Raw genomic sequence first — 18,632 nt, 5'->3', positions numbered from 1 at the left:
AGTTTTTCTGGGAAGCCTGGAGCAGGGGGAAGAATGGAGAGGGGAGAGACAAAATGGATCAGTGAGAGAAAGTAGGCATAGAGTGGATTCAGGGTGACAATGACTGGTCTCACTGCTGAAACTGCTGCACCAAAGTAAGCAAAAAGAAGTAGCAGGGGGCTACAGAACATCAAAAGGAGGGAACAGAAGAAGACAGTGGGTGAATGTAAAGAACTGCATATGGCCTAGAGTGAAAGGGATGAAGGGCCTGTTTAACCAGTTTCTTGACAGCATCTGAAAGGCCTTTTGCAGATGTGTAAGGAACAAATGAAGCTATTGTAGGGTGAGAGTTTTTGGGAGAACTTTTGTGGAAATTTTTGTTTGAGTGAGGCTTAGTAAGTGAAACATTTAAATACAGGTTTAAAGCAGAAGTATGAGAATAAGGGAGAAAGGAGTGAACAAGGGGAAGAACCAGAGTGGGAAGGAACCAGAAACCCATGCATCGGAGGAGACACGTAGTTGAATTATTTTATGGCCCCAGTCTCTAGATATCAGCTGAAACCAGTTAGGATTTGTTGGTGGGGGAGCAGTACTGTTCACAGAGGAGTGCTCGAATCACATCCTTAGCAGTAGTTGGACCTACTCCTTTTCAATTCTAGAGTACTTCAGCCATCAAGGAGCTGAGCTGGTCCTTGCTAGAATGATCTGAGCTGGTGAGGCAGAGAGGTTAACTTATGCAAAGATGATTTCAGTCCTCTGTTTTAGTTCTGAGTAACAAAAACAATATCCAGAGTGGCAAGAAGAGGGATCATTTGGATGGTCCATTAATTCCCCTTGAGAGATCACCCGAATTATGTTTAGGGGCCTAGAGGTGTTGATCTCTCAGTAACTGCTTTAAGGCTGACAGAAGGGTAATGGGGAAGCAGTGGTAAGATTGCCTCAGAAGAGGATCCATCCAAAGGGCCATGATAAACTTAACAGTTTGGAAGTAGTGGTTAGATTGCCTCAGAAGAGGGTCCATGCAAAGGGCCATGATAAACTTAACAGTTGACAAAGATCCAAAATACAAGTAAAGAGGTAATAACTGTACAACTTTGTGGGGAAATGAGACAAAGTTACATGAAGAAATCTTTCACGTCAAGATTAACATGAGTTAAATACAACTGTACAACTGGCTGGACCATATACTAGAGTTTTGAAGAAGGATAAGGTAACTGAGTTTAGCTGTTTACACATGATTCCTGTATAAGGAATACGCCCTAGAAACTTTGCAAAATAAGTCAGTTAATGTCAGCATCTGGCAAGTGAATTTGAACAGAAAGTGTCTAAGTGATATTCTTTGCTTTTATATGAAGTGAACTTTGTATATTTGTTTTAAATATTAACAATTCCAGCTCTTATTTAATGAACAAAAGTAGAGTATCTTAAGAGAAACAAAATTTTTGAATATAAACATGTTGATGAGGTGAATTTTTAAAGATTAGAACTATTATATTAAATGACCATATGTAGTATTTGAAAATATGACAATATATGTTTTTACACATGAAATTGTTATACCTATATTCTAATGTATATTCTAGATATATTTTATTTCATTGGACTGTGAAACAAAACAACTTAATTCTAAGTTGTATTTACCAGAAAGTAATGATTTTTAATTTTCAATTTAAAACTATACTCCAATAGAGTATCTGCCTTGTCGAGAATAAATGATTCACTTTATGAAGTTTCCTCAAATTAAATTTATTAACAGAACCTTTAAAAAAATCTCAACTTTCTCATTCTATACAATTAACCAACAGACAAAGATGAAAGCAGTCAGTCATGTCAAACCTGTAACAAATAATTTACATTTAACATGGACTAAATTAACAGATTAAACCCAACTCTTTATTCCTTTTACTGATGAATAAATAAATCTCTAGGCCACCACATACTGAAAGCAGTAAGCCTGTTCCTTAACATCACTTTATTTCAAAACAGACTGGTTGTTTAGAGACATATTTTATAAAGCAAGATTAACAAATTAAATAAGTTTTAGTAAATATTGGCTTTTTGATTTCTTAGAAAATATCCACAAGCTTTACTGCCAAAACCTGTATACTTCTTGTGGGCTTTGAGGTAAGAGTGCAGGTATTTGCCCTGGAGACTCTATCTGGGTAGAGACTAAATTGTATTCTCAAAGTACCACAGGTGATCCCAGGTTGGAGAAAATCTCTGTAATCTGAGACATCTCCTCCTGAAAAATCTAAATTCTTTGAACATCACTTAATAGAATCATTTGTTGACTCTATAGATAGAAAATCAACAGTCAAAGACACTGCGTGGATATTATCAATAACTTCCCAAAGCTGTGAGTTTGATGACAGTATCTGGCATTCTCCTTTAATGATGGAGCATGAGTGATTAGGTTACAGACTCTGAAATTAGCTTTTGCTAAGAGGAATAACTGAATGCCAGGGTAAAGGACATGACCAATTGAATTAGCATGCAGATCCTGTACCAATCAGGTGATAGGCTTATGTACAAGGTTCCCATGGTCACAGTATCCTCATATGTCAGTGTGGGAGAAATTGAGAACAGAGTAATTACTATTTATCTCACTGTTGATACATTTAGGATGTGGGAACAGATTCTAGGATCCTTCTTTGGACAAGAGAATCCCTATTATGTGAGACATGAGGAGTTATTCATCTTGTCTGTAGACAAAGAGCTCTTTTTATCTGGTTTGGCATACATGGTCAGAGATGGTCATGTCTGTCTGCACAGCCAGAGGCAGTAGCATCAGACTTGTGCAAGGTCTTATTTCCTGTGCATCCTTGTTCTGTAATGATGCTAGCATGTAACTTGCTATGGTGGGATACTGTCTTCATCGTGAACAACTTGAGCCAGAGGGTTTCCTGCCATGCAAGTGTATTGTAAATTTAACCCATTTTTACTAAAGAATTCAATCTTTTGTAATCATTTTATACACCTGATTTTGAATATTATTTTACACTAAACAAACATTAGTTTACTTTAAACTTGTTTTGACAAATTTGCTCCAGGCTTAACTTTGAAAACATATATAGAATTCTATAAGATGGGAGATACCAAAAATTCATATGATGTGAGATAAAAAAAAATAATAATGGATCTCTTCCTCCAAGCTTGTCTCTATAAATAAATTACACTTCCTTGGCATGACTGACCACTACCTTATATATATATATATATTAATTAACATTAAGAGTTTATATTTCGTAACTCTTTTATAACATTAGGATTTTACAGTTTTATCTCTGTTAAGTTTGAACCTTGAAAATTACAATTCTTGAATTAAAGATCCTTTAGTACCAAAATAAACTTTAAATCACAAGTATAGTTTACAGAGAGATGGCCTTTTCTGGTGAACTTTTACAAAATGCCAGTGTTTTTATTAGACTCAGTTTCTCCAAAGAGTTGAAGGTTACCAAAAATATGTAAAATGTCAAAGTTTTTTGTATAACCCAATTTTAAAATAAATCATCTTGAAAAACTGTTACTCCTCCCTTAGTCCAGAAAAGAAAATACAATGGCACGTAGAGGGAATCTACATGATCACCATTACCAAGATTGCGGTAAGTCATGGGCATGCTTCCATTCTGCTGAGGTCACAAGTCAAGATGGTGGCAAGACACATGATACTCCACAGTGAACCCATTGAACACACCCTTTTTCCTAAACAAGAGTTGAATCCAAGTTGCACACATGGTATATTACAGAAAATTAGATTGAGATTATATATATATATATATATATATATATATATATATATATATAACATTTTTAAATCATGCTCAATGAACTTACAAATCCTAAATACAGAAGGGATACAGTTTCAGCAAAAGCTTTAACAATAGTAAACAAAACCAAAGTAAAAAGGGGAATTCAGAGAGTTAAGCATCTTGCCATTTGTAACTTCTATGAGAAACATTTACTTATTTGTTATCAAGGGTAAAGTATCTTTTGGGGGACTGTCCTGTTTTGCTCTCCTCACTATGGAGTCATGTGGCGATCCTGACCCAGGACAGACACTTTGGCACAAACTTTTAAACAAACATGCTTGGGTCTGGAGCAGATGGGCCAAAATCCAACTCCAGAATCAGCCTTTTTAGTAGAGTAGAAGAGCGGGAAACAATTTCTTAATGTTGTTCAGATCCAAAGACATTTGAACTCTGTAAGACTGAACCTAGAAATCTACATATCCATAACCAGTTTGCATACATCTTTAGATAGGAGCAAACTAAATACTTTTGCCTCTTACTGGTTAATGATATAAGCAGGATTTTTCAGGCTTGGAGAAGAAAAAAACACAGACCAAAGGCTTAAGACAAAAGAGTTCTATGCGATCTCATGAGCAGAATCAAGTCTGAAGACCCAGAAGAAGCAGAAGTGGACATTCTGGCTCTGGATATGGCTGTGGGCAGAGTCCTGATAAATATTTAAGTGAGCTGGTAGGGGTTTTTTTGAAGGAAATAGGAAACAGTGTGGAGGGTGGGGCTAGGAACATGCTGCTATTCCACCCTATGAACTTGTTTAAATCAGTTTTGATCTTTAGAAACTTGAAAATTTTAAATTTGGGTCAGAAATGACCATTTCACACGATAGAAGGTTCTCAGACTTTGGGGATATGGATCAGTGGAGAATTCCAGGAATTTGTAGCCAATCTTAGCCTTTGGAAAGCACTTGGAATAGTCAACCAAGTGAGTCTCTACAGAAAATTTGAGGTAGATGAGGGACAAAGGCAAAATAGAGATCAATACCTAGTTGCTTAGAGCATCCTCTAAGTCTCTAAATGAGACTGGAAAGTAGGAGGGTGTCCCTGAGAACTGTTAAAATTCCAGGATTTAAAAACTGCAGGATGAGTAGAAAGTCTTCAGTGCCTTTGGGGGTTTTACAGAAGAAAGCTCCAGTGAACTACCAGACTAACGAGGGCACCTTTGAGTTAGACCCAATGCCTTATCAGGGCCTTTTGCTATATTGCATATGTGTCAAATAAGAAAAGGAGGGACAGCAGGTGAAAAAAAAGTGTCTGAGAAAAATGGGTGACCAGAGACCTTTTCAAAGCAAAATGGAAGATTACTGAGAAATGACACCTGAGTTAACCTCCAGCCTCTGCAAGGCTTTGTTTTTAAAACAGCATTGAGGAACTAGGAGTTAGATAGATTCTCTGCTAAGCAAACAGATATGGAGAGAGGTCATGACTAGGTAATAAGAGTGGTGAATTTCCAAGCTGGTTAGTTTCTTCCTCACTTTCCAGACCTGAGACAAAACCAGGCAACCTAGAATAAAGGCGCTGTAAGCTTTTGTTTTTCTGCCAGCAGGGTCCCTGCTGATGAACTGGCGCAAACTCCAGGCCAGATCAGGACATGCTGCACAACTGTGGGCCAATTAGCCATCCTATTGATATGGACTAGGGGTCTTAAAATGTTGTAGTCTAAGGGTCTACTTAGGATTAGTTTTCTAGGCAGAAAAAAAAATATATCTAAAGTGCAACAGGCAGCATAAGAGAAAATCCCAAACACTGCCAAGAGAATTGGCAGTTAAAGAAAGGCATTGGGGGTGAGAAACACAGGCGCACAGCAGACACAAAGAGAAGAAAAGACTCTCTAAAAAGTGGGGGGAGGGGCCTCCAGAAACAAAAATCCTAGTTCACCGATTTCATTGTGTGATTTTCTTTTTCTAAATTTGTTCCATTGTTTTTCTCCAAACACTTTATCTTTATTACTAAGGAAAACAGTGTTACTTTTATTTGATGAACATTTCCTAGAAAATTGTTCTCATACCTATGAAAAAATAATATATATACCCATACTGCAAAATAAAATAAAAGCTTATACCTAGGACATGCGCAGCTGTGCACAAACATACAGTTAACTTTAACTTTTATGTGCATCCAACTCAACTCTAAAGGTGTTATGTTTAATTCCTGTCAAATATGTATATTCATTTCATGGCAACTCCAAGCAAGATTAAATATTTCAAACACAGTGCCAAAAACAAACAAAACTAGCTTTCAAGCCAAAGAATACCTAACTGAATCAAGGCTGGTTTTGCAATCAATCAAAATTCATTTCCTATGGAATTTCACTCATTTATCTCTAAATGTTCTTTTTGATAAATATTGCATCTTTTTTCATTTTTGCCTTCGACTTTCCACTCTTTAAAAACAAATCTCTGACATGAGAATTTGGAAGTCATTAGTTGTACCCATGACAATGTAAATGAGCAACTACTATGAGTGAAGGGGTCCTAGAAAATGTCAAAGGACCCCTACTGAGTCACAGGCCAATGAATGGCACACCAAGTGACCTGTCTGAAGCAACTATTTTGTCTCTAACTCCGCAAGAAAGACAGAACACGGCTGCCCATTATGTGCCTTATCATTTCTCTGACAGCTTCATCTTTTCATAGCCAAGACCTGAGGACAAGTTTACTTTTTCTTCCAATAGGTCAGTAGAAAAGGAGGAAGAACCTACTCCATTTAGAGATAAGAAATTTTACACTTCACATGCAAAAAGAACAAAAAAGATAATAAAGATAATGAAAATGGAGGTTTCCAAAAGACCTTCACCTCAATAAAGGCCAAGCCCTTGTCACTGCCTGCCTCTAGTCTGATTGACAGGGCAAATCTTCCCTTTGGAAAAACACACTCACTCAAGACTGATAGCCTAACTAAGATCTGATCAGAGCTAAAAGATGTGAATGTCTATATGGCAGCTATTTCTATCATAATGTCTTTAAATAAAATAGATACATTATACTCTAACCCAAAGCATTTGCTGTACTAGACGGGGTTGCAATCATGCCATGACTCTACTGTCATTTATCAAAAGTTTATTTCCAAAAAATGAAAGGCTTTTAGGCTTCTTAAAGACTATAGAATACTTACAAGTTTCTTGAAAAGTAGCAAACTATTATAAAAAGAGAAAGACAAATTCCAGAACTGAGAAGCAAAACTATTTTGAAAAACTGGTTATGATGTTTTTTTGACTATCTAATAAAATGCAAAAGAAATGAATGAGAACTCTGTGACCCCTTATGCCTTGCATAGCTTTTCCAGATGCTACAAATCACTTAGCAAGCCCTGAAAACTAGATTTTCTTTAGTTTAAGGATGATAAGGTTATATGAGTGACTAGTTAACCATTCTACATCCTTTCTTGCTGAATCTTTAATAGAGAAACAGAATTAATTGCTCCTTCATGCTTATGTAACCATTTCCTTAAGACAGGTCTCTCAACTTGAACAAAGTCATCACTGTAAAGCAATCTCTCAAATCATTGTTTTGTTATTGTCCTTTAACGTGTGCCCTTCTTATGTTCTCTTATATTCATTCTAAATAAATTGAAGCATCATATGTCTCGTAATTCTGTGGATTTCTAATCTTCTGTATGAGAATGAAAGAGGACAGTGAATCACAGAAACTCATTTTCTGCTCTATGATTTCACTTCTCACCTCTCATGCTGCCCTCTTAACCATTTTGCCATTCATGATTTATAACTGCATATTTATAGCCTCAAGTTCCACAGTCTTGTACTAATTTCACACAAACCATCTAGCCCACAGGGGGACTAATAATATACGAACACACACACACACACACACACACACACACACACACACACACATCTTCTCCCATTGTTGTCCAACCATGATCCTTAAACCAGGAAATAACCTCAGCTTCTCTCCAGTTGGCAAACATGGTGACCACATTATTAGGCATGGCCAGTACCATTACCCCAGAGTGTCCTCTTATCATCCGTTCTACTACCATTTCTGCAACCCACACCTTATCAACTCTTGCCTACATCCAAATTTTTATCCAGTTTATCATTTATGCATCCTAACTCCTTCAAACCCATTCTCTATGTAGCTCATTGATCTTTCGTGAACTATGATTTCTACAGATTACAGTTCTTAATTGCATCCCTGTACCTTGTTACAAAAAAAAAATCCTCCTGTGTTTAGGATCAGAATGAGCTCAGCCGGCCCTCATTGCTTTCTGTTTGTAACTCCATTACCATCAATTTCAACCCCAACCACCCGTTCTCTAGCTCCCTGAAATAATCATAGGTTCTTGACAAAATGGCCATCCTTTCTGTTAATGTAATCATTCACTTTGTTTTTTTATTTCATCTTAGAAAGTTCCCAACCAGAAGTCTCATCTGAACTCCAAAGCTAAAACCTTCATATTATCATAAAAATAACAATATTTTCGACTTGGTTCTACTTATGCAAATTATACATACAAACTCCCCCCAAAAAAGCATATGTATGTCTTGTATATTGAGGGTATCCCTAAAATCCAACAGACTGATTTTGAGGCTCCCCAGTACACGATAATTCAGGGTCAAACAGATGAAAATTTCAAGCCTGATGGTATCTGTTATATGAGTTTTATTATCATATGATTTAATTTTCTCAAGGATAAAATAAAATGTCAGAATCTAAGATTGTTTTGGAGGAGTTTCAAATGAACTCCTAAAATTTTAGTTGTCTTTTATTAGTACTTCAGAAAAGTCACATACAAATTGGAAAGAGGTTGTTCCATTTCAGAGTTTACTGAAAGTCAAACTAATGATTTAAAAAAAAAAAAAGGTTTACTTCACTGTCACAATCTCAGATTCTGACAGAAACAAGGAAGTCAATGAAATTATAAACACTTCCTAAAGTTTGACTCTATTAACAAGCAGGCTCAATTTGGTCACTACTCCTCACACTCTGCCTGTGAAAACCGCTTGCCTCAGTCTTCCAACTTGTAGCGATGGAATCAACTGGCTGGCGGTTGAGCGGAACACAGCCTCATCTGTTCTTCCCCACTTGGAAGAAGCTGGATTCTGTGTAGTTTACAACGTACTAGTGTTTGATTGACTGATTGTGTAGAGGTAATTCCCCAAAAAAAAAAATGCGAAAAATGATCCGTAGAGCCCTTCACATCACCAATTTCCACTGAAAATCCTACTTTGTGGTTGCGTCACAGCTTGGAAACCGATTTTTAAAGCAACACATAAACACGAGTAACTGAAAAGGTAGATTCGAAGATCGGGGTCTTACTGCATTTTATCTAATGGTTATTACATATTCATTTCTAAAACTTTGATTATTAATAAGAAATTGACTTGAGCTGGGTGGTGATGGCACATGTGTTTATTGCCAGATGTCAGGAGGCAGAGGCAGACAAATCTCTGTGATTTGGAGGCTAGCCTGATCTACAAGAGGTAGTTCCAAAATGGGCTCCAAAGCTACACACACAGAGAAATCCAGACTCAAAAAAAAACAAAAATAAAAAAAGGAAAGAAAGAAAGTGATTTAATTTAATTTTCCTTGCCTTTCTCCTCAGGTGTGACTATCTGGATAGTGAAATAGATGTGGAGATCTGAGTATAGACATAGACACATTTATTTATTTTTGAGAGTATTTAACTTTCAAAAGCATTACTCCTGAGAATTCGTACTTGTAGCCCATCATATTTCTAAGAAAATAATCTAGAAAAATCTCTGTACAAATTTCCTGTGAAATTTTATAAGCAGTAGTTTCTAAAAAAATACCTTTTTAAAAATTTAGAATAGAAGGGACCCATTTTAGGGTTTACAGGAGACTTGAGTATATATGGGATCCCAGGTCCAAGGAGAGATCCCCCAGATTGCTCTCTGGACAGAGGAGTGGGTGCCTGAATCGGCCGTGGCCCATGTCCATACTGATGTATATTTTGCTTATCACCATAGATCCTGCATCTGACGAAGGATGGCGATACAGTGGGAAACCCACATTGCAGCACGGGACTGAGCCCCCCGAGGTCCAAATGAGGAGCAGAAGGAGGAAGAACATGAAAAACGAAGTCAGTACTGCGAGGGATGCCATCACCCACTGATACAAGGGAACGGATCTGATGAGAGTTTACCAAGGCCAGTTGGACTGGGACTGAAAGAGGACGTGATCTAACCAGACTCTCCGAATTTGGCCGGATTCTCTGACTGTGGCTGACCCGAAGTCTTTCTGAAAAGCCATTGACTATGACACTGGGACCTGTTTCCTCTACATATAATGGATTTTGGGGATCCAGTCTGTTTGGACACTCACCTTCCTGGACCTGGAGGGAGGGGAAGGAACTGGAACTTCCCACAGGGCAGGAAACCCTGACCGCCCTGGGGGACGAAGAGGGAGGAGGAGGGGGAGTAGGGGGAGTGGGAGGGTGTTGGGAGGGGGGGTGGAAATGGAAACTTTTATAATTTAATAAAATTTACTAAAAAAAAAAAAATTTAGAATAGGTCTTAACTTAATAGCACTAAAGTTATTATTACTTTATAAACATAAAGAGAATCTGCAATTACTCTTTGTAAAGTTTAACATAGCAAGATTATATACACACATACACACACATATATATGTATGAATGTATTATATATCTATATTTACTCTAGAGACCCAGATTCCTCTAGAATAGCCCATTAGTGACATTTAGTATGTAACAGATATTTTCACTAAAAGTTTGTGTTTCACCGAATAATCTCTTTCTCTGACATGCCAGTGTAACAACAGCTCCACAGTACTTTCCAGCTTCCAACCCCATCCATGCTCTTCAGCATTACACACTAGCCGGATTTTAACCAATGTTATACCTCTAGCACCACATTCATGTTCAGAAGTGATACACCTCAAACATTGACTAAATAGCAAACCTGAGTGATGGGAAACAGGCCACTGACAAAGTCCTAACGGTGAGTGAGATTGCTTTCTGTTGTCCAGACCATCAGCTACAGAGTCTGCTTCACATACAAAGAGTAATCCCCAAACAAGTCAGGATGGCCAGCTGCATGCTAAACATGAAAATGAACTTGATAAACCTTTCTGCTCAGAGAATTCAAGAAAACTACTCTCCTTCCTGCTTTATTTGTTTGAGATTGAAATGTCACCAAATTTGAACTAGGACCATGACCTTCCAAACTACTAAATTAACCGAACAAGTATTACAGTATCTTTCAGTACAGTACTGAAAGTATGACACATAAGGATCAGTAAGGTAGATTGGACAGCAGACTACAGAATCTAAGGTTTAGCTAACAATATGTACAGGATAGCTAAAAGGAAGAAGCATTATTGGATTTCTACAACTGTTGGGAACCATTATCCAAAAACTATAAAGAACTGACAACATGAAGAATTATTGTATCCTGTTTCAAGTTAATGAGAACAAATGAAAAATTTTGTTCTTTGCTTTATAATGTTTTCTCTAATTTCCAATTTTTCTATATCTCTTCTAACTGGCTTTTACAGCCAAAGCCTGACAAACTCCGATTCAGTTTCTCTAATATTCAATATTTGGGAGAATAAAATATAGACAGACATATGAACATAGACAGATAGATACAAACACACATACAAACACACACACACACACACACACACACACACACACACACACCCCTAAGGATAACTCCATGTCCATAACTTTTTATGAGTATCCCCTTCTGGCTGTCTGACTTAATCTAATAGCTATTTCTACTACCCCAACTACCTAGTTCATTATACAATCTATTTCTGGTAAATTTCATTACACCATGAGTATAGAGAAAAGTAAAATTTAAATTGGTATTTTAATAAAATAATGGTGTGAAGTACTATCTCTTTCTTGAAAATGGCAGGTTTTCTTTTATTTTAAAAAGGTATATTCTTTAATAAAAATTATGGAATCCATATTCCATATGAATTTATATGGAAACCCACCATTATAGAAGCATCATAATATGCAAATATACATACAAAACATTAAAATGCAGTTGCCCTATAACAGGGGGAAAATACCCCAAGTAGACACTACCAAAAAAAAAAAGCAACAAAACCCAGAACCATGAATGGATCACCAATTTTGATGATGCTAACCAATGGGTTCCCATAGATCCTTCCAAATACAACAGGCTATTGCCAATGCTATAGGTTACTTTCCATAAAATGGCACTTGCTGAGGACGTCACATACTTGAATCATAGACCATGGAGAAATCTATCTAGTACTCAAAGGGAGGTTTCATCTCTACTGGATAGCTTTCCTAGTGATGGAAGATGCTATGCACACTACCATGAGAGAAAAACAATCATCAATGACACCTATTTGTGTCCCCTATGAGCTAAAATAATAACCTTCCTGCCCAGTGTCACACTTGGAACATGATTGTTATTGGTACAACCAACTATGTTTTTATATTTGTGGGTGTTTTGTCTACATGTATTCGTACCACATGCATGCAATGGCCTTGGCATTGGGACCCCTCCAAACAGAGTTGCAGATGGTTGTGAACCACCATCTGGGCACTAGGAATTGAACCTGGACCCTCTGGAAGAGCAGCCAGTGCTCTTAACCACCAAGCCATCTCTCCAGTCCCAAGAACTAAGTTTTAATTGAATTTAAGGCCTACTCCATGAGCTGGAACTGTTTTATAAAGTAAATAAATTTAGAAATAAATTTCTAACTCTCTCCTAAGTTTCATGATAATCTTTTTACTCATCCTTGCTTTCTTTACTCAGACTTGCCCTAGAATCTAGATTCTATCCTCTCCCGTCAGGAATGCCTTGATGTGCAAAGACATGAATATACTCACATATATACAATAGTCAGGGATGTGTTAGTATTACAAAGTTACTGCATTTGCAAGTGATTTAATACCTTTAAGATTCACTTTCTTCAACTGTCAACTTTTATAAAACTTGAAAGTCTATAACTTAAGATCTGTGCAACTGAAATTGGATGACCCCTGAAAATAACTGCAAATATTGTCTGTCTCTATAGTAAAGACTTGATACACATTAACTACAATTATCACATTTTATTTTGAATTCAAGGAAGGAGACTCTAAGCTTTCTACAATTAAGATATATGAGTAATTAAAAATTGTTAAGCCTAAGGCTGGTGTCTCTCTCAGCATACTTATTAAGAGCAAAGTCTTGGAAATGAGCCAGTCTTAGGTATGGGCTTGAATCCTTAGCTCTGCCATTTACTGTAATAAAAACTTGAAATCACACTCAGCCTTTCAAGTTTCTTTTCCTTGTTTTAAGAGGGTGATAATAACACTTCATCAGATTGTGTCAAGGATTAAGTGAGATAGTGTATAAAAAGCATAAAAGTTGGTGTACATACTACTCAGTATATGTTAAAATTTTTATTATGTGCTATTGCTCTGACAATTCTAGGAAATGTATTTTAAAATAAAGTGTATTTATAAAGTTGACACTGGATTCTTGATTGGTATATGCGTGAGGGCCTAGACTTCCATGGAACCAGACAAAGAAAAGCCTATTTGGGATGTACAAGAGGACTTTACGTAGCTCTACGTGCATTTACTTCCAGAAATAGAGACAGTCTTTATAAAGAACATCTCAATTGGGTTTTCTTAAATGAAAGGCTCTGAGCTAAAAATAGGACTATTATGACAGTCTCTTCCTCTGTGCTGGAATGCTTGTGATTGATTATCCTTATCTAAGAAGTCTGAACTTCCTATAGCTTGGTAAGACCTGTAGATTCTAACTACAGATTATCTGCCATAAACTCTGATTATACTCCTCCTTTTCTTTCTTCCTTATTGTTAGACTATACTGGACACAGAGTAAATACACCAAAAATTGTCAGCTTAGAGGTGTGCCACCATATTTGCAAAGGACTCATTATCACCTGGAGTCGTTCTTCTATGTGGTTGAATACTTCTAAGGAAGAAACCAGGAAAGCTTCAAGGATAACACAGTAAATAACAATTACATGTGACAATGGAAAAAAACAACATCTTATCTAATTGGGTAATTCTTTGATGATAAAGACTTATCCAAAGCATAGGGAAAATGGTCAGGGCCAGGAAGATAGTTGGAAAATAAACAATTGAGATCCCAGAACCAAAGCAATTATGATGGAACTGTCTATGAAAATGTACTTAATTTCTCGAAAACTCAACAGAAAATATTTCTAACTCTCCTAGGCACTCTTCTGAAATATACCTTTAAAGACCTGCATTGCAGACGAAAGAAAAAGTTATTTATATTTAGTGGAATACACATAGTATACCGGTTGCTAAATTATAAATTGAAGACCAAATTTCTTAGCATATGCCCAACACAAATATTTACAGATTATCTTCTTTGGAATTTCTTATTTTGGTATTATTTTTTTAAAAAAGAGTAAAGCTGAAACTCACTATATTATTTAGGAAACATTCAAACACAACCAGGCATAGCCTTATAAATTTTCTAAACAATTTTCCCAGACCACTGATATATATATATATATATATATATATATATATATATATATATATATATATATACATATACTTGCCCCTGAAATCATGATTTGAGAATATTATTCGAAGTGTTTCTATCATATTTTTCTTCCACTCAACCTCCAACTCTTCCCAGAACTCCCTTGCCTCCAAACTAACTCAAGTGTCCCTTCTTAAAAATAATAACTCATCAAATCCAGTTAGTGTTGTTCATGTATTCCTGGATGTGGGGTCATTCATCAGAGCAGGATTGGCCTACAAGGAGCCACGCCCTGGAAGAAAACTATTTTTCCTTCCTCAGAAGCCATGAACTATCCTAAGTTCCCCCTCCACACTAAAATGTTGACTGACTTCATCTTGCATAGATTTTGTGCAGGCAACCATGACTGCGGAGAGCTCATGTGTACAGAAGATAGTCTTCTTCTGGTCCTCCTGATCTCTGGCTCTGACAATAGTCCCATCACTCTTCTGGGATGGTACCTGAGCCGTAAGGATGGTGGACAATATAGATGTCTCATGTGTGGCTGATAACTCCTATTGTCAACATATTTTATCACAGCAACAAAAATTAAACTAGAACGGCATTGTTCCAAATGGCCATTCTATCTAAAGATCTATACCAAAGCAACTTCATGGTTTTGTAAAGAAAAGCATAATTTTCTTGAGTCATTCTTTCTCTTCTAACTCATAGCTTTGAGGGAAAACTATTTCTATCACTTTGTATAAAATTTGTACATTTAAATATAGCTTCTAGGAAACTTTCTATACTTACAATCTATGGGCCTCTAGTTTTCCCTAGTCTTTTGAATCATATTCTCTAAGAGTTATAATTGTATGCATTTCTGGTTATAACTGATGTGGTTTGTCTCATAAAACCTTGCTATTTTACTTCATGCAGGTGGCACTGTACTTGTGCCAGGAATACCTGGGTGGCCATTTTGTCTATTTAAATGAAATTATGTATGAAAGTGGGAAAACAGAACTGCAGGCACCATTACAAGTACTCAAATAATAGCCTAAAGTCTAAATAGCAAGTACAGGAATTTTCTATTGTTTATGGTTAGTGACGTGTAAAATGTCATCAGAGGGTGCCATTGACTGGTCATTCCATAAAAATAACACATAACAATAAACTGAGCAAAAATTTAGAAAATTTGGGTAAGTTTAAAACTAGAGTGTCAACGTAAAGATGGAGAAGTTAATTGATCCTTAGTGGATTGCTGTCTTCTTTTCTGTTCCTTCTCCACTTTAAAGTCTATACTATGAAAGTAAAATGAATTCCTGTTTGCTTCAATTGAAGTCAAAGCCCTGTAGATATTACTTTTTTAAACACAATCATCTCATTTCTCACTCTCACCCAGTAACCTGGAAGTCTTGCTATCTGAGCTTTAAGTAAAATCTCCTATTTAACAAATGCCTAACAGGAAGAATGCTAGGAAATAATTTATCTGTAATCTATATGGCTCTACTTCCTAGCATTTCTACAAGCTGCCGTACTCTGGTCTCCTACTGACCTGTTGTGCATCTGTTTGCCTAAGTGAGCTACCAGCACATTTCCAGTGAGTAGCAGTGAAACGAAAACAACACAAGGACAACTGAAGTCATCTTTTGTTTTTTGCTTTTTGCTTTTAACAATAAAAACGCAATATGTGACCAAACACTACAACTGAGAATTGAACCATGTTATAAATCAATGTTAAACTGTTAAATTGAAACTAGTAATCTTAAATATATTCTTAGGTACAGAATAATGCCCTTGTATTAGAAAACCTTGTTTTGTATAAAATACATATTTTTGATCCAATGTAGTGGCTTTAGTAAACATAGGGGATATGTCTATGAATATTAAGAGTTAGATAGATTATGGTGGTTTCCCGTAAAAGTAAAGGGGAAGAGTAATTACAAATTGAAGGACTTTCAAATTTCTTTTTCCTTGTTTTCTTTACATATTTTCTACATTGCTTCTAAACTGTGAAACTTAGAGTATACCAGCATTGAGATTTCTCTTGCAATCTGGTAGCAGTGATTTTTTTTTAAGACTGGCACTGTGGTTTCTTAAAATGGGCTTAAATTTAGTTTGGTGTCTGTCTTTTATTGAAAATAAATTTTGTTTTCATACAATATATCCTGATTACAGTTAACCTTCACCTCACTCCTCCCAATTTCTCCCTATCTCCCCTCACATCCGGATCCATAAACTTTCTGTCTCTCCTTAGAAAACAAATGGAAATCAAAGAAATGCTAAGATAAATCAAAAACAAATAAATCAGAATATGACTAAACAAACAAGAAAAAGAGCCAAGGAAAAAGCATAAGAAACATACATAGATGCAGAGACATGCATTCATACACAGAGAAATCACATAAAAATCCAAAAATTGGAGATCATGACATATACACAAAAGGCCTGTAAGGTAGATAGAAAAAGACTACCAACCTCAAATTATAAGACAAAAAAATTCTAAAGATGTGTTTGTTTTGTGTTGGCCTATTACTAATGACCACTGAGGCTACACTTAAGAGTGGCTTATTTCCCCAGTGACACTCCCTTAGAGAAAATGAAATTTTCATTTGTAACTGGTTATCAATAACTTATGGCTTACAGATGGGGCTTGTGCCCACATCACCTTTCAGCTCTAGGACCCCATCTGGCATCTACCTCTGCAGGCGCTGTGCATGCTGCCTCAGTCTCTGTGAGCTCAAATGAGTGCCAGCCCTGTTGTGTCTACAAGGCCTTGATTCCTTGGTATCCTCCATTCCCTCTGGCTCCTAAATTGTCTCCGATTTCTCTTCTACAGACTTCTTCCCTGAGCCCTGAGAAGAAGAACTTGATGAAGACATCCCTTCTGTGGCTAAGTTTTCCAAGATCTCTCATTCTATGCACATTGTCTGGCTGACAGCCTATTAGTTCCCATCTGCTTTAGGAAGAAGCTTCTCTGATGATGGCTGAGCAAGGCACAAATCTGTAAGTATAACGTAATGTTATTAGGAGTCACTTTCTTGCTATATCTTTTTAGTGAAACAGTAGTTTCTGGTTTTGCCCCTAGGTCCTTGCCCTATCTACTCTCAGGTTTCTGGCCACCCAAGAACCTTTGCAGCATTGGGTAAGGGTTTCATCTCATGGAGTCAGTCTTAACTCAAATCAGATATTGGGTGATTACCTGCACAAGTTTTGTGCCATAATTGCACTAGTTTATCTTGTAGGCATGTCACTCTTGTAGACGGAAGGTTAGTATTTACCTTTTTCCTTTGGTAGCATTCAGAGTATCTCCCAGTACCATGAGTAATAGTCTACAGGGGTAAAATCTTTTCTTGCAATGGGAAAGCACTGTAATTTCTTACAGTGGAGTAGCATTGTGATTTCTTGCAACGAAGAAGAACTGTGATTTCCTGCATTTGCAATATTTCTTATTTATTCTCACATTGATATTCTAGTCAAATAATACTTCAGTTCCTTTAAAACAATGGTTCTTAACCTTCCTAATACCATGACCCTTTAATATAGTTTCTCATGTTGTGGTGACACCAACCATAAAATAATTTCATTATCTACATCCTAACTTTTCTACAGTTATGAAAAATAATGTAAATATCTTATATGTAGAGTATCTAACATGCAACCCCTGTTGAGGTGGAGACTGCTTTAAAAGATAACAGAATGTTTGGTGATCTTTAAACTGTGAAAATGACACGAAATGAACAGAAATAGTAATCTTAAACCACCTAAAGGCTTTACACAGCTGGGTTGTTATTTATGTTTTTCTTTTAGTAGCCTGCAGAGAATCTTCCTTTACCAAAGACATTGGAATATAGGAGTGAAGGCTCTATGTAGGCACCAGGCTCAACATCACCATGTGTAAAAGGAGCAGCAGGCTGCATTCCTGCCCGCCACCTGGCTCCCGGCTAGCTTTATCCCAAATAATTACATGGAAACTGTATTCTTTTAAAACATTGCTTGGCCCATTATTTGTAGCCTCTTATTGGCTAACTCTCACATTTTGACTAACCCATATCTAATAATCTGTATGTCACCATGAGGTCATGGCCTACCGGCATGAGTCTAGCCAGTGTCCATCTCGGGAAGGGGAATCATGGCATCTACCTCACTTCCCTTCTTCCCAGCATTCTGTTCTGTCTACTCCACCCACCTATGTTCTGACCTATCAGGCCAAGCAGTTTCTTTATTAATTAGCCAATGAAAGCAACAGAAATACATAAGACTCTCCTACATCATTTCCCCTTTTTCTGTTTAAACAAAAAAGAAAGGCTTTCATTTTAACATAGTAAAATTACATATAGCAAAACAGTTATAAAGCAAGAATTATAGTCACAATATTTATATCTATTTTATCATCATTAAGGAAAA

The sequence above is a fragment of the Myodes glareolus genome, chromosome 12 (genome assembly GCF_982192425.1).
Source record: "Myodes glareolus chromosome 12, mMyoGla1.1, whole genome shotgun sequence".
NCBI classification, from domain to species: domain Eukaryota; kingdom Metazoa; phylum Chordata; class Mammalia; order Rodentia; family Cricetidae; genus Myodes; species Myodes glareolus.
This window is presented reverse-complemented; position numbering follows the sequence as displayed.